The following is a 19,274-nucleotide window of genomic DNA, read 5'->3' as shown; positions in this document are numbered from 1 at the left end:
TGTCTCTATGCCTGTGCTGTCAATAGAATGATCTCGCTCTCCCAGAATCCAGGGCAACACTGGTAAGTACACTGGGTCCAGTAATTTAATGCTTCCAAAGCTTACTTCTTCTGCACTGCTCTCAAACACTGATATCATTCCCTCTAAAATAGGAGAGGAGATACTGAGATTAAGACTAAAATGAATAGTGTGAAGTTCACACTCATCTGGTAAGCCCAAACTGGCAACTTAAATATATGCCTAGTTAAACACTTAAAAGAGAACTGAATTGCTTTTTTTCGGTGCTCCATATACTGAAAACCCAGGCTCTTTAAGTATCAAGTGATATGTAAGGATTTAGGGGCCAAATGCATGCAAAGACTTTTGAAAACTACAATCAGTATTTACATCTGGCACAGTTAACATTTTGAAATTATCACCATTACCTAGTTTTCCCAATGCATCTTGGATCTCCTGCCCTCCCCCTCATAGTGACCTTTTAAATTACGGGTTCTGCAGGGCAGGCTCTGCTTTATCGTGTCTCCTACTAAGTGCCAAAATGACTATCCACAATTAAAAGAACTAAAAAGGTATCGCATGCTGTCTATTGGTGGTGTACTCTTTATAGGGCTGGACATTTTTCTATGGATGCTGCTCGCTGCAGTGACTGATTCCATGCATGTGGGAAGTTTGCTTGTTGAGATGTCATGTCAGAACCTGGTAGCTGCTGTCATAGACCATGACTTGTGCCATCGGTTTACCACTGTAGACTTCTATTTGCTTATCAGGTTAGTGACACACTGAAATGCTCTGTTACAAAAATTGTCATTTCCCTTTAGTGGGTCCTTGAAAATTTACTGGTTTTATTTCCATCTGCAGGTTTCTGATTCTACTGAACTTTTTCTCCTCCAAGCTCCTTGAAAATAAAGGAGCAAGAATTCTGGTGAAGGTACCTGGAAAAGGGTATTCTGATGGAATCTAGATATCTCATAATCACTATTGGTGATTGGTGTGGTCAAAAAAGCTCCATCAGGAAAAGGTAGCAGCGTGACCAATGTTACAACAAATCAGCCTGAATTAGGGGGCATTATGTTGTTTAACAAAAGCAGTGATAAGCAAAAAATATCTTCTTTTACCTTATAATGGAGCTGTGATTGATCCTAAGATAGTTCATACTGGTGGCTTAAAAATGAGTAACTGTTCACATCTGGACACGCAGCGTCTAGCTCATTGGGATTCTAAACACTAGATGGGATCCAGAAGTGTGCTTAGTCAGCCTGGCCAGCCACTCAAGAGTCATAAGCAATGTCCCCTTACGACTGCTCACATCTATCTAAAGAGAAAACAATTAAAAACAGAAAAAAAAAGAGAAAAGAAATCCATTCCTCTCGATTCCCGGGGATGGTATCACTAGTCACATCTTCCTTCAGTCTGGAAGTGCCAAAACCACCACATTCTCTGAAAATAGATGCATCTCCAGAAGCACTGAGCAATGGCTTGTGAAGGGTAAGATACTCTCTGGTCTACCCAAATTGTAGATCTGACAGAGAATTACTGGTAGAAATAGCCGATGTTATGTTAGAGATAAGATTAGATAGCAGCAGCCAATATTCCTGACTTTGCAGGCCACATACCCAAACTTTAATGTGACTGAAACTGTGGGAATCAGGGAGGAAGAGCTCTGGGAGGTGCTGGCAGCTAGGAGAAGGTTCCTCATAGACCTCCCCAGAGCTACACAGGAACAGGCCAGATGCACAGCTGGGTCTCAAGGCAACCCAGAATGGCTGATCTCTACTGGTTAACCGCCCCTCAGAGGTAATCCATCTCTTTGCCTTGTACCGTCTGTGAGAAATAAACAGCATCTCCAATAAATAAAACATTAAATTATCAGAGGCAGGAAATGCAACAGCATTCATTCTGGCAAGGCTACACTTGAAATAGCTTGTATCCCCAGTGAAAATCCACAGGTGACATAGGCAACTTTCCCTGTCCCAGCTTCTGGCTGCAACTCATGGAACATGACTTTGCAAAAGGGAAGGGGCAGCTCAATGGCTGAGTTACCTTTATTAGAATACAGACAATACACTCCTACATGCGTTTTTAGCCCATGTGGCCAGCGGGTCCTACTAGCCCTGAGCTGTGATGGTAGAACACCAGAACCACCAGATTTGCAGTCAAACCCTTCACACCTGAGTCCAACTGACAACGACTGAAAAAGCAAGTCCTTTCAGATGGGCCTAGCTAAGCAGCGGTCTGCTTCACTGGCTCCTGAAGCAAGTCTCCTTTAAGGAAATAATCCACAGTTAAGTCTAAGGATGTCAGGTCAAGTAAAGTGTTTTGTACTCAGGCTGATGTCCTTATTAGCAAGCCTGTTGTGCCTGTTGTATTTTCAAGCTCTGGCCCCTAACAGTGACCTAAACTGTTTGTTTCATTTTCCTTATCGTCTGGAAGTGAGTTATGCCATATCTTTCTCTGATACAGGGAAGAGGAAGGAAGGTACTTACTTGCAGAAGGAGCTCTTTTGTGAGATCTTGCTCGAGAGAAAACCCTGTGCTCCAACACGGATGAGAAAACACGCGGATTCCCAACTGTTTTCTTACCCTGGAGCTTGTCTTGCCTGAAATGGCCTTCCGGCTTCCTCCTTCAAGCACAGCTTCACAGGCTATCTCCCCTCTTACTTGCAGCCATCCAGCATCCCTGCCAAAAGCTCAGAAAAAAAAAGAGTAATAGGCAAGTAACAAATACGTAGCTTATTTTTTAAGGTAGGCTTGTTGCTGGAAAGCACGAGAAGAGAAAGTGCTATGGGGCTACTCAGCGCTCTGCCAATTTAACCTGTGACCCATAGTTCAGGCACTTTTGCACTTGCGGCTAGTTCCTTTTACTATGAGCCACTACAAGACTGCTTCCATGTGTTAACTATAGTCGTCTCTAATTTTGCTCTAGGTACTCTCAGCAAATGGTACTGTGAGATGGGCTTGTTATAATGACACTAGCACAATATGATGTAACTTGTTATTTTAAACACTTACTGTAAAAACTGTAAGCAAGAGTCCTTGAAATGCTCCTGCATTGTACCTTACACAGACTGTGCTTCCCTCCCTGCAATTCGGCCAAACTGGTGAAGTAACACTCAATGAGAAACATCATCTTGGAGCAGCTGCCTGCAAATTCTGATTGAAAGCCTGTTGATTTGTATGAGTTTTCCACTAATTTCAGAAAGGCTTTGGATTTGGCTTGTGCTTGTAAGTGCTCTTAGGAAATAAACTTGGAAAAGGGAACTGGGTGAGTATCCAGGCCAATGTGATCAACCAGAGAGTGGAAAATTTGTACAAAATGAACTTTGAATTCCGACGGACAGCAGCAATGCAACATTCGGAGGGAGAGGTGCGGAGGGCAACTTCTTAGACAAAAACTCAGGAAGCAAAGGAAGGAACATTTTTGCTAGGCTTTTATAAAGGCATGCAAATAAAGCATGCTAGGTATATCTAGATGAAGCCAACAAGTAGGAGTCAGTTTATTCAAACATTTAGCCGTGTATCTGACAGTACAGTTGCTTCCAGTTTCATACATGAAACCACTTTCAACGCCACCAGTAACCACACGCTACCTAGGCACCTACGGAAGTTTTTACTACTGACGTGCAAATGAAGCCAAGTAGCGCACAGGCTGGGATCCTTTCTCTTCATTACCCAAGTCTGAACAAAGGAATGGTGCACGAATTGAAAGAAAAACTTTCAAGGTGCTTCTGATAATCACTGCCTGTGGATCAAATTGCTCAGTTCAGAGTGTAAAACGGCCTAAGCTACTCTGCTTGGCCGTGACCCGAACATCACTGTAGGTAGCGTGTGCTGAATGGAACTAGTAACGCAAGGCACTGATCATCGCCTGAATTCCAGGACCAACTCTGTAAAATTTCTTTGCACTTCTATGGTAACAGCTAATGATTTTTTCTCTTTGAACTTTGTCCGAAGTTCATCTCTAAAACAAACTTTAGTCAAAGTGCACGTATTGACTCCTCAACAGAATAAACATGCCGAATCTATAAAAAAGCCTAATCACCAGCTCTAACTTATTTTAACTTGCTTGTTAATCAGGAAGATAAAAACAGAGAAATAAACAGGCTTTACTTAGTATTTATTTTTGTGGTTGCTTTGCTCTAAAACTCTTGAAGGACAAAAGCAACTCTCATCAGATTGTTTTCAGCGTATACTGACTCGTCTTCTTGTCAAACATCTCCAACCCTAACCTAAGGTAAAATTAAAACTCAGGCTGTTGTCTGGGTTGTAGTGCTGAGGCATTACAGCTTGAACTGCTGTTAGTACAAGTTCATCTGGAGGAAAAACCTGAGTATTCAGGTTTTAATTTTCAGAGGGGTTTAACGTGTGGATACAAAATCGAGACTGGAGGGGTGAGAGAAGGCAGCGGTGTTGGACGTAGCACCCCCTTCTCCCCCAAAAGAAATCTCAGCCAACCACTGTGCAGATCTGGCTGTAATCATCCTGGTCTCAGTATTACCTTATCTATTGAGTGGCTGTAGAAATAAAGCAGAGATAAGCATAAAAAGTAGACTTTTATTAAAAAACTTGCAGTATTTTTAGTATATTGACAATGAAACATCTTGTCACGGTTGGACACTCTAGAAAAAACTACTGCAATGGCAATTGAATTTTTTGGTAGTCCCAGGCACATGACTTTACCTGTTAGCCCATGTGCTGTTTAACAAACGTCAGTAACTATTTGATGTGCATTCTGATATTTTTGCTGTTTTTGGTTTTTTAGTGCTTTCCCAACCCTGCATACAAGGCCTTTGAAAAGGGGTGGTGGTGGTGGGGAGACAGCTTTGAAAACAATGCCAAACAACAGGAGGTTACAAAAAAAAAAAAAAAAAAAAAAAAAAAAAAAGCAGTGCATTTTTGGAAAATTTTATTTGCCTTGTACCTTTTTCTTTTTGTGCCTTTAAAGTTTGTGTCTTCAAGTGCATATCTACAAATCCACAGGCTAAAAACTTAATTAAAAAAAAAAAAAAGAGAGTTGCTCCCACAATCATACAAGTCCAGGTGCTACAGCTTTAAGAAAGGCACCAAATGTTGTAAAGCTCAGGACTAAATCACATAAAACTTGTCAACAAACTGATGGAAAAGTAGCATAAAATTAACGGTAATTAAATCATCAATGGCTTGGCAGCCCCGATTTTTTGACGGCCGAGAGGAAGCCCTGTTGTAAATCCACCCTCACTTCGGGCACACAGGAATTCTCTAGATGACAAAACCGTGCATTACTACCCAGTCCCCGAGTTACTCATCACGACTGCTTTATGGATTTAGTTTCACAACAAAATAATGAGTTCATCCTGGCTGCCTGAAGCATCTGCAGAGATAACGCGCACACTTTTCCTCCCAACACGCGTACGTTTTGAAGAAATAAAGCAGTGTGAGAGGCTATTAAAAAAGAGAAAAAAAGGGGGGGGGGTTGCGGTGCATCAAAGACGGGCTCTGTGCGAACGCGCCCGCACACCGCGCCGCGCTCAGGACGCGCCCCGCCGCCCGGGCAGCGCCCCGCCGCCCCGGCAGCGCCGGCCCGGGCCGCCCCGGCCAGGCTGCAGCCCTCCCGCGGGCGGCGGCAGCCTGCGGGCCACGCACACGCGCGCGCCGCCCATCTCACGCCTGCAACCGGGGCCGCTCCGTGCCGTGCCGCGCCGTGCCGCGCCGTGCCGCGCCGCGGGCGGGTGGTGGCGGGCGGCCTTCCCGCGCGTGCTGCGCCGCGGCCCCGCCGCGCTCTCGCTCCGCTCCTCGCGGCCCCCGAGCCAGATTCCTCTCCATTTACCTCTCGCAGTAGCACGCACTGCAGAAGGCTGAAAATTAATCATACATAACTTCGCTGCTCTGCATCTGCCTATAAACTTTTTAACTTTCCAACACGTTTTTTTTTTTGGGGGGGTGGAGGGAAAAAAAAGCGGGGGGGGACAGCAAAGCGGGAGGTGATGCACAGCCGCTTCCCGCCGCTCCCTCGGAGCACGGAAGCAAATGGCAGCGGCGCCGGGCGCTGGCGGAGCGAGTTAATAAATAAATAGGCGAACCCAACCGCATTAACGGCCGGCGGAGAGCGGCGGCGGCGGCGCCCCCGGCTGCGCACTGCGCTCCCGCCGGAGGGAACATGGCAGAGCCCCGCCGCCGCCGCCGCCGCCGCGCGCGCCCCCGGCCCGGCCCGGCCCCGCCGCGGGCGCGCGCCCGCCGCCGTCCCGCCCGCCGCCGCCGCCGCTTCCTGCGCGCCCCCCGCGCCCGCCGCCCTGTTGCATCAACTTCCTGTGCGCAGCCCCTCGCGGCGGGGCCCGGCGCTGCGCCGCGCCCGCGCGCCGCCCGCTCCCCGCTCCGCGCGCGCCCCCGCCCCGCGCGCGCGCCGCCTCCGCGCAGCCCCGCGCGCCGGCCGGCCGCGGGGGGAGGGGAGCGGGGGGGGGGCGGGGGGCGGGCGCGGGGGGGGTGCGCGCGCCGGCAGAGCCCCCCCGCCCGCCGCGCTGCCCCTGCCGCGCGCGGCGGCGGCGGGGCCGGGCCGGGGCCGGGGCCGGGGCCGGGGCCGGGGCCGGGGCGGGCCGGGCCCCCGCCCGGCGGCGGCGGCGGCGGCAGAGTTTGGTGCCCTACTTCACTCTACTTTAGTTTCACTCACTTCACATCCGGGCTTTTTCCCTAGGCAATGGGAGCCGCAGCACAGCCCGTTCCTTAGGCAAAGGGAAATAAATTCGCCGCACCGACACGTCAAGTAGTCCCCCCGCCGGAGGAGCCCGCCCGCCCTGCCCCCGCCCGGCCCGCGCCGCCGCCGGCCCCGCGCCCGCGGCCCGGGGCGAGGGGCGGCGGCGCGGCGCCTCGGCGCCCTCCCCGCGGCGGCGGCGGCGGGGGCGCGGGCGGGCGGGGGCGCGCGCGCGCGCGCGCGGCGCGGGAGCGCGCCGCAGGCAGGCAGGGAGGCCGGCGGCGGAGGGATCCCGGCGAGCGGTGCTGCGGCCGGGCCGGGTGAATGGGATTGAAGAAGAGTTCAGCTTCTCGGCTTGTTTTTGTGTCACAGTTTCTCTCCTCCTGCGCCTCTTCTGCTTCGTTCCTTCCTTCCCGCCCGCCCCCTCCTCCCCCCGGCAGGAGGAGCCCCCCGGGGAGAGGGGGAAGGAAAAGGACCCCACAGAGGAGAGAGCGAGCGAAGAGGAGGCGGAGAAGGGAGCAGCCTACCATCTTCCACTCCCCGCTTAGCTTAAAGAAAGTGCGAGGAGGCGAGAGAGGCGCCCAGAAGCGGGGCACGGGCGGCCCGGAGGAGCGGCGGCGCCAGCACCCTCCCCCTATGAAGAAGAGTCCTCCCCCTCCCAGAGAGGTCCTGCCGGGGGGACCCCGGCCAGCCCGCAGCGCCGCCGCCGCCACCAGCAGGGTGTAGTATCCCCCCTTTCGGCTGCGCCCCCGCCCCCCGCGCGTCCCCCGCCGCGCCGAGCCGCGCCGGGGCGGCGGCGGCCGGAGCAACAGCCTCGCCCGGGCGCTCCGGCCAACTTGGAGAGGCGGAGCAGCAACTTGGCGGGCCGCGGGGGAGGGCGGCGGGAGCGCCCGGGGAGCCGCGGCCTCCCCGGCGGGCGCCGGCAGAAGTTTCTGAGCGGCGGCGGGCCGAGGGGGAGGCGGGCGGCGGAGGCGGCGCGGGGGGGGAGGAGCGGGCCCGGCGATGACACACCGCACCGGGGGGGGGCGGGGAGCGGCGCGGCGCGGCCCGGCCCGGCCCGGCCCGGCCCGGCCCGCCTCCCCCGCCGCGCCGCGCCGGGTCCTTGGGGGCGGCCGCTGCCAGGCCCTCGGCGCGGCTCGGCGTGCCCTTCGCCGCCGCGATGCTGCCGGGGAAGTTTTATTATTATCTGCGGGATGCTGCTGCTGTTGCTGATTGATAATTCGTAGTAAAGCTGCTGCTGCCGCTGCAGGTTTTTTTTTTTTTTTTTTTCCTTCCTTCCCCCTTTCCTCCCTCCCTCCCTTCCTTTTTCCTTTCATTTGTCTTTGTGGCCCGAGTAGCGCTGGGAAAATTCCGTTTCTTCTGCAACTTGTTATTCTGAAGTGTCTGCGGCCCCCCTGGCCCTGGGGCTGCCCTTCCCGCACAGGTACAAAGCGCAGTGCAAGGACGCCTCTGGGATTTCGCACTTCTGCTTGGGCTCGTTTGCTGGGATTAGAGACGTGTACTTCTCCTTTTTCCTCCCCCCCCTTCATTTGTGTGTGCGTGTAGGTGGAGTGGGGCTGTATGTGGGACTCTGCCATTTGGTATAGTCCTGTTGTGCATGCTCCTTTCTTCACTTGCCTTTCTGCCTTTTTTTTTTTTTTTCTTTTTTTTTCCCTGCTTTTCTTTTTTCCTTCCCATTTTATTATTCTGAGCTGCACTGTTGGTAGGTTTTCCTCCCGACCCATTGGCAGTCTGCTGGGTGCTTGCGAGATTGTATACCTAGGCTTTTAGGTGAGTGTGTGCTGGATCAGTGTATGGAGCTCTTCATTCAACTTCTTCTCAAGTGTCAGAAAATGAGGCTGTGAACAGATGTGTTTCAATATGGAGTGATTTCTAAGTTCCTAATTTTTGGGGGTGGAGGAAAGAGTGCCATTGGAGAGTGGCTTTTGTTTTCGATTGGTGTACAAATGTCATCACATTTCAGTCACGTGCTCTAATATTCTTTGTTCAGCTATCAAAGTATGATACCTGCTACACCTGTTCCCACTTCTTAATTGTAAGTAACGGTGATTGCTTGCAAGTCTTAAAATTGTGGATAGGAGCAGTTCCTCTCCTTCGCCCTGGATGTTTGTTTGGGCCCAAGCTCTGAGCTTGACAATGAACTTTTGTTCACTGGGGACACTGCATGTAAAGAGATCCCACTGGGGATAATAACTTGCATGTCGTGAGGAAGTTGTGTGTTGTGGTGTATGGGAGGTCTGAACATGGAAAAACGAGGAGGGGACGTGTGCTCAGTAATGCCAGGCTTACAATAAGAAGTAGCAGCCTCATTCGAGCTAGTGAAGTTTTCTTAGCTAGATAAGCTACCACTTGTTATCAGGTTAAAGGACAGATATTCCTGTACGGGTGTACAGGTCCTTCCCCCCACCCCACTGCCACATTGTAGACTTTGAAATAGCTGAAATGCTTTTTGTGGTGATGCTTGTTTACTCTTTTCTTGTACTGTGCTCATTTCTAACAGTGAAGACACCTGATTAGTTTCAGTTTTGTAAGTCCTTTTCCTTTGGCTTTCCTGTGCCTGCCCGGAGCTGGCTGGCGAGGCTAGATTTGTTACATAGCAGGGGGGATGCTTCACTTTGATGAAAAGAGGTTTATTTTGAGACTTAATTTGGGAAGAGAATAACAAGCTTCATAAAACCTTGAGTACTAGAAAGTTAAAATTCATACCTTCTACCCAGCTAAAACTTTTATATTAGGCATGTTAATGACTATTTGCAATATAACTTTATACTCCATATATATATAAGAAGTGATATTGAATTACTAATAGGAATAGGACAAGCAAACAAACCAAAAAATGTTTGCAACTACCCAGGTGAGTTACAGAAGTTAATTACTGTGCTTCAGTAGAAAGATCACAGGGTTTGGGAATTTTATTTATATCATGTTTCATGATAGGTGAATTAAACTGCCTTTTTCTTTTTTTTAAAAGTAAGGAATACCGAAGCTCAGTAAATGAGACTTCAAAACTGTATTTAAAAAATTAAGTGACATGCTTCTCGCTTGTTTTTAAACCTTTCAACCTTACTGTGGTTGAGAAATCAGATTATTATGTGGTAGTTATATTGTCTAGGAGTTTGAGAAACTGGCAGTAGATACATAGGGAATATTAAGCAACCTCTTTATCCATTGATTTCTTATTGTGTAGTAGCTTCTATAGAATATGACCTCAAGGTCTTAAGAGACTGGTTGCCCAGCAGAAGGTACGTTGCTTGTTCACCAAATACTTAACAGCAGCTGGATGTCAACTACGTCATACCTACAACTTTTAGCTCTGTTGACCTGAGCAGTGAAGAAGTTGAAGTGGGTCCCGTTACGGGTTTTGGTGTTTTTTTCAGTTAACTAACAAAGCTAACATGGTGTATAATTCAAGATGTCACATTCAGGATTTTTTTTTTTTTTGCTCTTGAAATAATTATTTTACTGTTATTCATCGTAAGGTTTCAGTCTGAAGGCGTTTAAGCTTTGCTTTTTTTTATGTGCATCCTGAACTGGATTTATGGGAAGGCTGGGAGGAGGAGCATGGGGGGAGGGAGGTATTAGTTTTCTTCCTTTTGAGAATGAAAATAGAAAACTTTCCTTCCAAGAACTTAAAGCAGAAGTAAGAAACTGAATTTTTTTACAGTTGAGAGAAAAGTATGGTTTGTTTGGCTTGTGTTTTCCAGCTTTAAATGCAAGTTCTCTGCCTTCAGTTTAGTTTTTGTGAAGCTTGCTCTTCACCTTAGGCACGCAACTTCAGCTGGGTTTCAAATATTGGGCCTAAAAAGTTCTCGCTCCAAATCTACTTTTGCTTTGAGAGCAGAGTATTTTTTTATTTTTTGTTTTATTTTTGTGTGTGTGTGTATTAAACTTCACTGTTGAAATTATAATTTTTAAAAGTTACTCTTGGACTGAATTTATACAAAGGAGACTAGTTTCATGTGTATTTTTTCAGGAAAATGAAATGCCTTTCAGTGGTGCCTTAGAAAGTTGTGAAATTGCGTGCTTTTTGAAAGCTTTAATAGTGAGTCCTGCTGTCCCTTTAGATTGTTGGTGCAGTTTGTAGTGGTTATTATAGCATATGGACGTACTGTAGCTGTTCAGTTCCCTGATACTTATTCTCTGAGCCATGGAGAACTTCATTCAGTGGAGTGAATTGTTGCTGTTGGCATTTGTTTACAGCTGAGATTTCTGCTTCATTTTCATAGCATTTTTATAGTTTGTGAGAACGGTGATGAGCTACCTCTTCCTTTCATGTGTTATGGGCATTTTGTGCACATTACCAGAAACTCCAAATAAATTTCATGTTTGAAATGTATGTGGGTGACTTAACCTCTTCAGTACTGTTGTTCTGTTGTTTTTGTTCCTTTATTTAAAATCTTTTGGAAAGAACTTGAGTGTGACAGGGCTCTGCTCTTTGGAGGGGCATTGCGTGGTGGTGTGCGCTGTTAAGCGGACTAGCCCGTAGGAGAGGCTCCTTGTGTAGAAGGGGCAGTGCTAAAAATCTATTATTAGGTTTCTAATAGTATTTCTCTACTGTCCCTCTCAGCCTTTATGCTCACAACTGCGCGGTCACATGCGTAGCCGTGTACTGGAAGTGTAAGACTCCACAAAAGGCCTGGCTCCTGCCTGTTCGTGAATTGCCCTTGTTCAATTACTGTGCCAGAAAGCAGCTCGCGTCCTGCTTCTGGTGTATTTTAACTGCACAAAGGATTATTATTTAGGAACAAACTGTATGCTGGAAAGGTGGGAGGGTGTGCAGAAAAGCTTTGAGATGTGCACTGAATGCAAGGGGCAAAATACTTACTTATGTCCATACTCTGTAAATAGAGGGTGAACTGAAGGATAGTTTTTATAGGTATCCTACATTAATATTTCATGATCAGTACAACACAAAGCCAGTTACTTGGCTTGTGCTGGTAGTGGATTATGCATTATGCAGGCAAAACAGAAGTTTATTTACATTTGGGGGGTACTTTGCATTTTCTTATTTTCAATTTCTTTATTACAAATATTCAGATTTTTTTAATGTTACTATATTTTGTGAGCTTTAAATAATTTATCACTCCTTCACCTTATCAGGTTCCTCACTGTGCAGAAATTGATGAAGTCTGATTTAAGTTGTTTGGTTCTGCTTTTGTGAGGTTTTGACATAACAAAAGCAAGGCGGCAAGTGTAGATATAAAATGGCTATAACACATACAGAAGTGGAAATGTTTTTAAAAAACTTACCTAGCATTGAGAAAAGGTCATCAATTCAAGTGGCAATTAAAATTTAAAAGTAGAATCACGTGCCTTTAAAATAATTTTTAAAGCTGTAGAAAGTTCTGAAAGCTCCCTTCCTTCTGTCTCAAATTATTGCTGTGCCTGTTCCCCTAACAAAGCTTCAACTTTGTCACTGATATTTTTTTTTTGCTTTAATACTTTGATCATTGTAGGCTTTTGAAGAGAGAATATGCTGCTGGTAAATCTAAAAAATAAATTCTGCAGAGAAGCCTGTTCTGTTTACATCATTTTAATGATGCAAACGTTACATTTAATGATATTTTTTTAAAAAAGTTCATCAATAGGAATCATCAAGTGCCCATGCCTAAAAAGCTTTATGCATAGGTGGTTTGACCTTCACTGCAAACAGTCACCCTTTGATTAGAGCTCCTATGCCCAAACACTTCTTTTCTTAAAAAAAAAAAAAAAAGAAAAAAGAAAGAAAAAAGAAAAGAAAAGGGGGGGGGCACATCCAAATACTGCACCTCCTTAAAACCTAGCCTAACACTTTTGTTATTGGTGGAAATACGTCTGTATGTTGTACATAAGAAGCACAACTCTGCTTATGTAGTTCTGTGGTAGGCCACATTCACACTGGCTTATGTGCTATTTTAATGTATGAATTCTTAAAACGCGTGTTTTCCAGATTCTGCCTTTCCACTTGACAGTCCTGTGCTTGTAGGACGAAAGGGTATGATACCAAGTTCGCTCGCTACAGGAACTGTATTGTTTGCTTCTCAAATGAGGGTCTTTATTGTTGTGTATATAATTAGAAATAGGTTTTGAAACTGCAGATGGTGCGTTCTTGAATGGGGGTGCAGATACATGAATGGTTAAAATATTGGGGGTAGGCAGAGCCTGTGCCTGCGAGATGGTTTTTGCTTGGACTCTGTCCTTAGGCCTGTGAAAAGAGAACTCTAGCAGCAGAGCTTGAGCTCGGCTCAGTCTCGCCGCTCCTGCCTGCGGAATACAAGCCGTCAGGACTCGAACGGGAGAAGGAGCATCGATTCCTTCCCTTGTTCCCTCCGACCCTGCGGATCCGAGCACCGTTAACTGTGTGGATCCCGAAGGCAGCGTAGTTCAAACAGTTAATTGAAGGGATCAAGTAGTATTTTACCGAAGCTTTAAATTGTTTTAACAAAACTTCTGAGTAATCGCAATAATTATTTTCTGATAAGCTGGCTGATAGTAACTATGGCAACAGCTGTCTTTTGGCCTATGGACAGTATTGCTGTATTGACAAAACCTTTAGATGCTTGTGAGGCCCTCTGCCTGTATAGGGAAATGCATCGGGATGTCTTTCAGGTGACTTAAGGATCCCTGTTTGTGTTTCTGTTGTGACAGGATGCTGCCTTTTGCTTGGTTCGGAGTCTTGGACCTTTCTCTTTCGCATGTTTGCGCGGGCGCTGCCTGCTAGCCTGGAAATGCTGCGGAGACGCTGTTGTTCTACTAAGAATAGTAAAACACAAGTACTTAGATGGAATTATATACACGTATCTTTTTTAAAAAAAAAAAAACAGAGCTCGGGGGAGGGGGAATAGGGGGGGAGGGCAGACTTGTTCATTTTGATCACTGGTTGTTTCCTTCCGTGATTAAAGCCTTCTTGTAACAGACTGGCAGGGGGAGCTGCCCTTCCCTTTACTGGAGTACAGTGTATTCCTCTCTGAGGCCTACCCTAGATACAGCTCCTGAATTCTCAGTAAGCTCTGCTCCTTTTTGGGAAGGGAGGGCTGGCTGCTGCTGCAGTATGTTTTGGAAATGGAGAAAGAGAGTAATTTGTTTCCAAATTACTAAATTCTGCACAGGGAGAATATGCCTCTCACCAAACATACTTTTCTTACAGAAAGAGCACTCTTTGAAAACAGGCTTTAATATTAAGAAATATAACAGTTCTAGAGGAGGGAAAAAAAATCTCCCTTGTATTCATATGAAGATATTAGAAAGCCCTAACCCACGCTGCATATTTGAAAGTAGCTAAACTGCTGTTTATTCTTTGGGAATTTTTGGTTAGCTGATACTTATTTTTTACTGAAATCTTTGTACTTCTAATAGTCTTTCGACATATGAGAAACAGACATTAATCTAGGTTAGCTGATTGCCATTAGGAGGTATCTGTACGGGTGGAGTGTGCGTTGCTGTGTGCTGGCCCATGGAAGTGTGCAATATGGCCTACATCTGGTCTCGTCTCTGGTGAGACTGTGGCTCACGGAAACTACAGGCCCCAGTGTGCAGTGCTCTGTTTGTGTCTGACTAGCTTGCCTGGAAAAAGATAAACTAATGCATCCTGGGACCTGTAGTTTTCCTGAGCAGAACTTTGAGATTCAGGATGGCAGGTGAAGGATGCTTTTATGTTCCAGAAACTAAGTAGCCAATGCCCTATATAATTCTTCGCTGGAGAGCTTAAACATGTGCCAGTAATACTACTACACAGCATGTATTTTTATGAACAAGTTGATGGTGGTTTCTAATCAAGTAGTATGTTTAGGGAAGTCTGGTGAAAGAAGGCTTCCAACTGCACATACTCTTCCGCGCAAAGAGTATATATATTTTATACAAAGAATATATAATACTGCGCTTGATCTGTGATTGAAAGTATCCTATCTGATATTTTTGAAATTTCACATCTTTCAGGGTAACATTATATGCCAGGTTCTCTGTTTAGATTGCAGTTGCAGTGGAATTCTGCCGTAGCAGAAGCTGATTTGGAAAGCCTCTGCTTGCCGAAATCTGGCTTCGGTGCGCTGTTCCTTGAGGTCGAGCAGTGACGTGACTAACGTCTGCAGCGGAGCCGGGAAGTGCGTTTCTGTTACTGCTTCAGGGTTAGTGACATCATCAGTTGTTTCCAAGGAAACACGGAATCCGGAACGCAGGTATCGGCAGGTGAGCCGAGAAGCGGATCGCACCTGGATGGTTTTTCTGGTGCGGTTGAGCCTTGAGCCCTCACCGTTGAGCTTAAACTCATACAGAACTCGTCGAAAACACGGGACGTGCTGCCAGAGTAAGGATAGCAGTACAGCAGCTTTTACAATGCTATCTTGTATATCTGTAAGAGTTAAATTAGTATCTTTTGTGAAAATATGTATAATGTTTGGTAGGATTTGCTAAAGTAAGCATTAATTTGATTCCAACTGTTAGACCAGAAGCAAGTTTGATATTTGTTGTGGTCTTTTATGCCAAGTTTCAGATGCTACAGTTGTCTTAAAGTTAAGTGTTTGCTTACTTAAAAGTTAATCTTGATCTCAGGCAATTTATTTGTTTTTAGGTTTGTATGAAATAATAATACAAAGGCCAGATGATATGAAATAAACCTTTTCAGTGTTTTGGAGAAACTAATTAGAGCTCCAGTCCTGCAAAAAAAAGCATATATTTTTCTTCAAACGCTGCAGAAATCAGAGAGAATATCTGAATGCTAAAAAACAGAACTTAACTAAGTATTTGAATCAGGACTCCTACATTTCTAGTGTTGGAAAGTAGCTTCTGTGCATCCAGTGTAATTAGCTTATACCTAGGTCTGTGTGGCAAAATTATTCTCTCAGAAACTGACAGGAAATTTCACTCGGTCAAAATTCAGAGTGCACATTTGCCTCCCAGTTGTGCAAAAAAACAACAAAAAGTTGCTCTCTCCTTCACCTGTCAGGTTATAAATATGACAAATACTTAGGTGGTAATAGCTTCTTTGAGGCAAGGAGTTTATTTTGTCAGCTCTGATGCATCGTATACACTGTGCATTGCTGACACTTTTGTTTAAAGCTGGCACAAAAGAGTAAATTCAGTAGAAAGATTCATCTGAATCCTTATATATACTGTAACTTTTAATCAAGTTTGTAAATAGTAATGGAGCTTTTCTTTGAGTTTTCCCTACCCTTATTGAAGCACATATAGAGCAAATTGCTGACAGGACACATGGTTAGCTGAAATAGTTACTAAATGAATGTGATTAGAAAGACGGTCAGTGTTGCCTTGCAAGGGTGAAATTCCTTTCGTTAACTGATTGGGCCTACACAACAGATGGGAAACAAATTTTTTTTTACCAAGATAAATCTATATGTACTAGAATATCTTACGGTGCATTGCCAAAGATGATGATGTATCTTGTCCTTCAAGGACATTTCACCCTAGATAGAGAGGCAGTGACAGTAGCCCCTCTTAACAGTGCTGTATCAGGGCATCCTAGATAAGCAATGAGGATAAGGATGTACAAAAGGATTTGATGCATAGTTGTAAAGAACTCTTATAAATACCTCTTACCCTGTAAGAGTAAACATGTGTGTGCGCGTGCGCAAATTTAGCAGGAAATTCCAGCGTGGATGAAGTCAATGGGAAGTTGTCAAACTCCTGTGGTGGCTTCCAGACTTCTTGCATAATAGAAGAAAGGTGATAAGTACTGTCTCTCTTTTTTTTTTCTTTTTTTTTCCCCTCATCGTTTTTGCCATTATCCCACATACAGCTGAAGATTTAAAAGATAAATACAACTTCCATTGTGTTGTGATTAAATTTTATATTTTCCTATATCTTGTTTTCCATGCTGTGGACTTTGGTAGTCCAGTAGACAATAAAACTTGTCTGCTTTTTGGAGATCAAAAGTTACACTAGAAGGAACTTGCCATCATACACTTGAAATAAACTTTCTTTTTTGGGACTCATATGACTTTTTTTAAAAAACCTTTTTTTTACCTGCCATGTAATGATCAGAATCTGAACTGGGAGGAGGTTTTTTCCAGTGAATTGAGAAAAGACATCCTTGGAACAGCAAGGAGAGGGGTGTGTAAAGAAGATATGAAGAAAACAATACATGAGATCTGTTTGTGAAGAGAGATGTGCTTAAGCATCTTTTTTAGCACAGGAATAGGACCATTAAAAATGTTCTTGGCATATGTAACATGGAATTTGTTTAAAGAGTAACTTTGCAAAGAAATTACAGTACTGATGGACAGTACACTGATACCCCAAATGCATTGTGATTATAAACATATGATTACCCTTGCCAATCTTGATGTTGTTGTGGCATAGGCAGTGCTTGTTTAGTGCCCTGCACTATTCTGTCTTATTTTACTGTCTCCCACTGTTGTGGCAGTCCTTCCAGCTCTGTGGTGGCTGTCTCCATGCCCAAGCCCAGTGTTGGGGCACGGCTGCTGTGTTTGCGGAGTCAGCAGGTCCCAAGAGAGCAGATGAAGGAGGTGGCGATGTTGATGGGAAGGAACCTGAAAATCAGAGGAGTGTCTCCCAACAGTATATTACTGCCTCCTCCCCTGGATGAAGTTCCTGGGTATAGGTCCCAGCTTCGTCGGGATATAAAATCGTGTGAGGGAGAGGGAAGTTTGACTGCCCCAGACTCCTTCAAAGCCTCCTTCAAACTTTTGTCCAGAAAGCTTAACCATACCAAAGTACCCTTTTACTCTCCATCAGCATTGCAAAAGATTAAAATACTAGCTTTCAGTTGGTTAAAGCGGCCAGTAGAAATGGGGAAATCTACATTTTAATGTTCCTATTCTAAGTAAATAACTATTCAGTTAAAAATCCATGGCAATCAGTGTGTGTAATTGTAAAGCCATATTTTGGACACTTTGTTCTTGAAGCAGAGATCTACATATATTGTACAGCAGTCTTGCACTCTGCTTTTCTTCCATTAAACACTAATTGTATACTTATACAATTCCTTGTTAGATTAGCACAGTGATTCAGGCTATGTTTATATGATATAGCATGTAAATCTTTTTACTTATATTGAATAATCATGGTTTTGAGAAGAAAGGAACTTTTATTAAGTGTACAATTACTTGAATTCTTCCTTTTGGATTAGTGACTACCATCAGCACTCCCACACTGAGTGTGACTACCCTAGCTACAAATACCATTTTCCAGATGCTACAGTTCCCGTTTGTGTGCTGCTGAGGGGAGAGGAGGGAGATGGGGAGAAAAAAGCCCTTTAAGGGGTGGAGAGGGAGAATCTAATAAAAGGAAAAGGGAAGGCAGAATTTTAGGTTGCTACCTGTGTCTGTATATTGATGGAGAACGCTGAGAGTGCCAGCTAACTGGAATGTAGAGGAAGGAAGAAGAGAGCACATCAGTGTAATAATTTTAGAGTGCTTCCTGTTGACTTGTTAATACTGTATGGAATTTGGCCCAGGCAATCTGCTGTTGTGAATCAGCATAGTTTATTTGCTTGAGTATAGGTGTGCCTGTTCTTTAAAAATCTGCTTCATTTGAAAGATAGCAGGTCAGCCTGGTAAGTGTTGTTATTACCGTGTTTCAGATTAGAAACTGAGGCGGAGAGGAACTGATTTATTCTGCATTGCAGTAAGTTGATTGAAGACCTTAGGCTAGGAGTGGAAGCCTTCACTGCTTTGTGTTTAATCATGTAAACTTTCTGTTTCCTTCAAGTCCTTAATGCTCAACCCTAAAAATGACTTACTCATTAAGCATGGGTTGTGTACCAGTGAGCAGTGCTTGCCCTGAAGGAGCTGAGATTTTGGCAAATCAGATTATTAATCTGATGCATAATAAATAAAGTAGTTTGTTTTTGAAGTTTTGGATATATGTTTATTAGGTTATCTTCACCTGAAGGAAAAGTAGAGGTTCAAATATGAATGGGAGACCACTTGGTGCATAGTGGAGATAAGGACTAATAAATGTGAACTTGAAATCCAGTGAACTCTAGGTTATGAAGATAAGCATTTGTGCCAAGAAATGGTCCTGAGTTAAATTCCACAGAACCTGAAAGAACGTAGAAGGAAGTCTGTTGTTGTTTTCTTTCTGATGCCCATGTTTTGTAGTATAATACAAGAAATTACGTGTTATCATGTTTATTACATGATAACGTTTCAGCAGATACCGTTATGTAGGTGCATATTCTTAGTGCATCCCAAGAGTCAGAGGTCAGGTTAGGACTTAAATTTACCAAATTAAAACATTACCAGAGCGGACTTTGTCTGTGATCAGTGTGGTGAGTGGGGTCACTGCTCCAGTGTCTTCAGTGCGCAATACCACTAGGTTTCTGTGTCATGTCTTCTGACTCTGGCTGCGTAGCTAGTTGCATGGAATGGTTCAGTGCACGGCAAAAATGACACCGAGTAACTGGTTCCATCAGCGCCCGAATTTTAACTGCTTATTAAAGCTGTTCTGTGCCCAGTTTCTGTGAGCACAATCCTCTGATCCACCTAAGTCAGTACTGCTCAGTGACAAATGTCTTGCTCTGTTAGTTTGGACGAACCCTTTCTCCATGTGGAAAAATGGCAGAATCAACAGTACCCAAATTTATGCATTTGTCCCAGTCAGCTGAGCCCAGTGTTGCTGCTGCTGCCTCTAAGGGCTACTCAATACAGGTATGATAT

General features: G+C 45.1%; 1 protein-coding gene and 1 long non-coding RNA gene across 12 annotated transcripts in view; one reads left to right on the top strand and one right to left on the bottom strand.

The window, feature by feature from the left end:
* Positions 1-1,121: 1,121 nt before the first annotated feature.
* Positions 1,122-6,712, bottom strand: LOC134141288 (uncharacterized). Its single transcript, XR_009958585.1, has 3 exons — positions 6,640-6,712; positions 2,580-2,686; positions 1,122-1,308 (listed from the first exon to the last, which is right to left on the bottom strand). It is a non-coding gene; the product is annotated as an uncharacterized LOC134141288 (long non-coding RNA).
* A 261-nt stretch (positions 6,713-6,973) lies between these two features.
* The window catches only part of PHF21A (PHD finger protein 21A), a 144,461-nt gene continuing 132,160 nt past the window's right edge, over positions 6,974-19,274 (top strand). For 8 of the 11 annotated variants that reach the window (XR_009958477.1, XM_062576221.1, XM_062576217.1 and 5 more), the window contains exon 1: positions 7,772-7,909. The gene's annotated coding sequence lies outside the window, so the exon portion shown is untranslated. Of the gene's footprint in view, positions 7,381-7,771; positions 7,910-8,062; positions 8,084-8,657; positions 8,696-19,274 lie in introns of those variants that run through there. The other 3 variants (XM_062576212.1, XM_062576215.1, XM_062576213.1) reach the window with 3 other exon arrangements.

Source organism: Rhea pennata, chromosome 5 (genome assembly GCF_028389875.1).
Source record: "Rhea pennata isolate bPtePen1 chromosome 5, bPtePen1.pri, whole genome shotgun sequence".
Classification (NCBI taxonomy): domain Eukaryota; kingdom Metazoa; phylum Chordata; class Aves; order Rheiformes; family Rheidae; genus Rhea; species Rhea pennata.
Note: the sequence above shows the minus strand (reverse complement) of the source record. Positions and strands in the feature narration are given on the sequence as shown.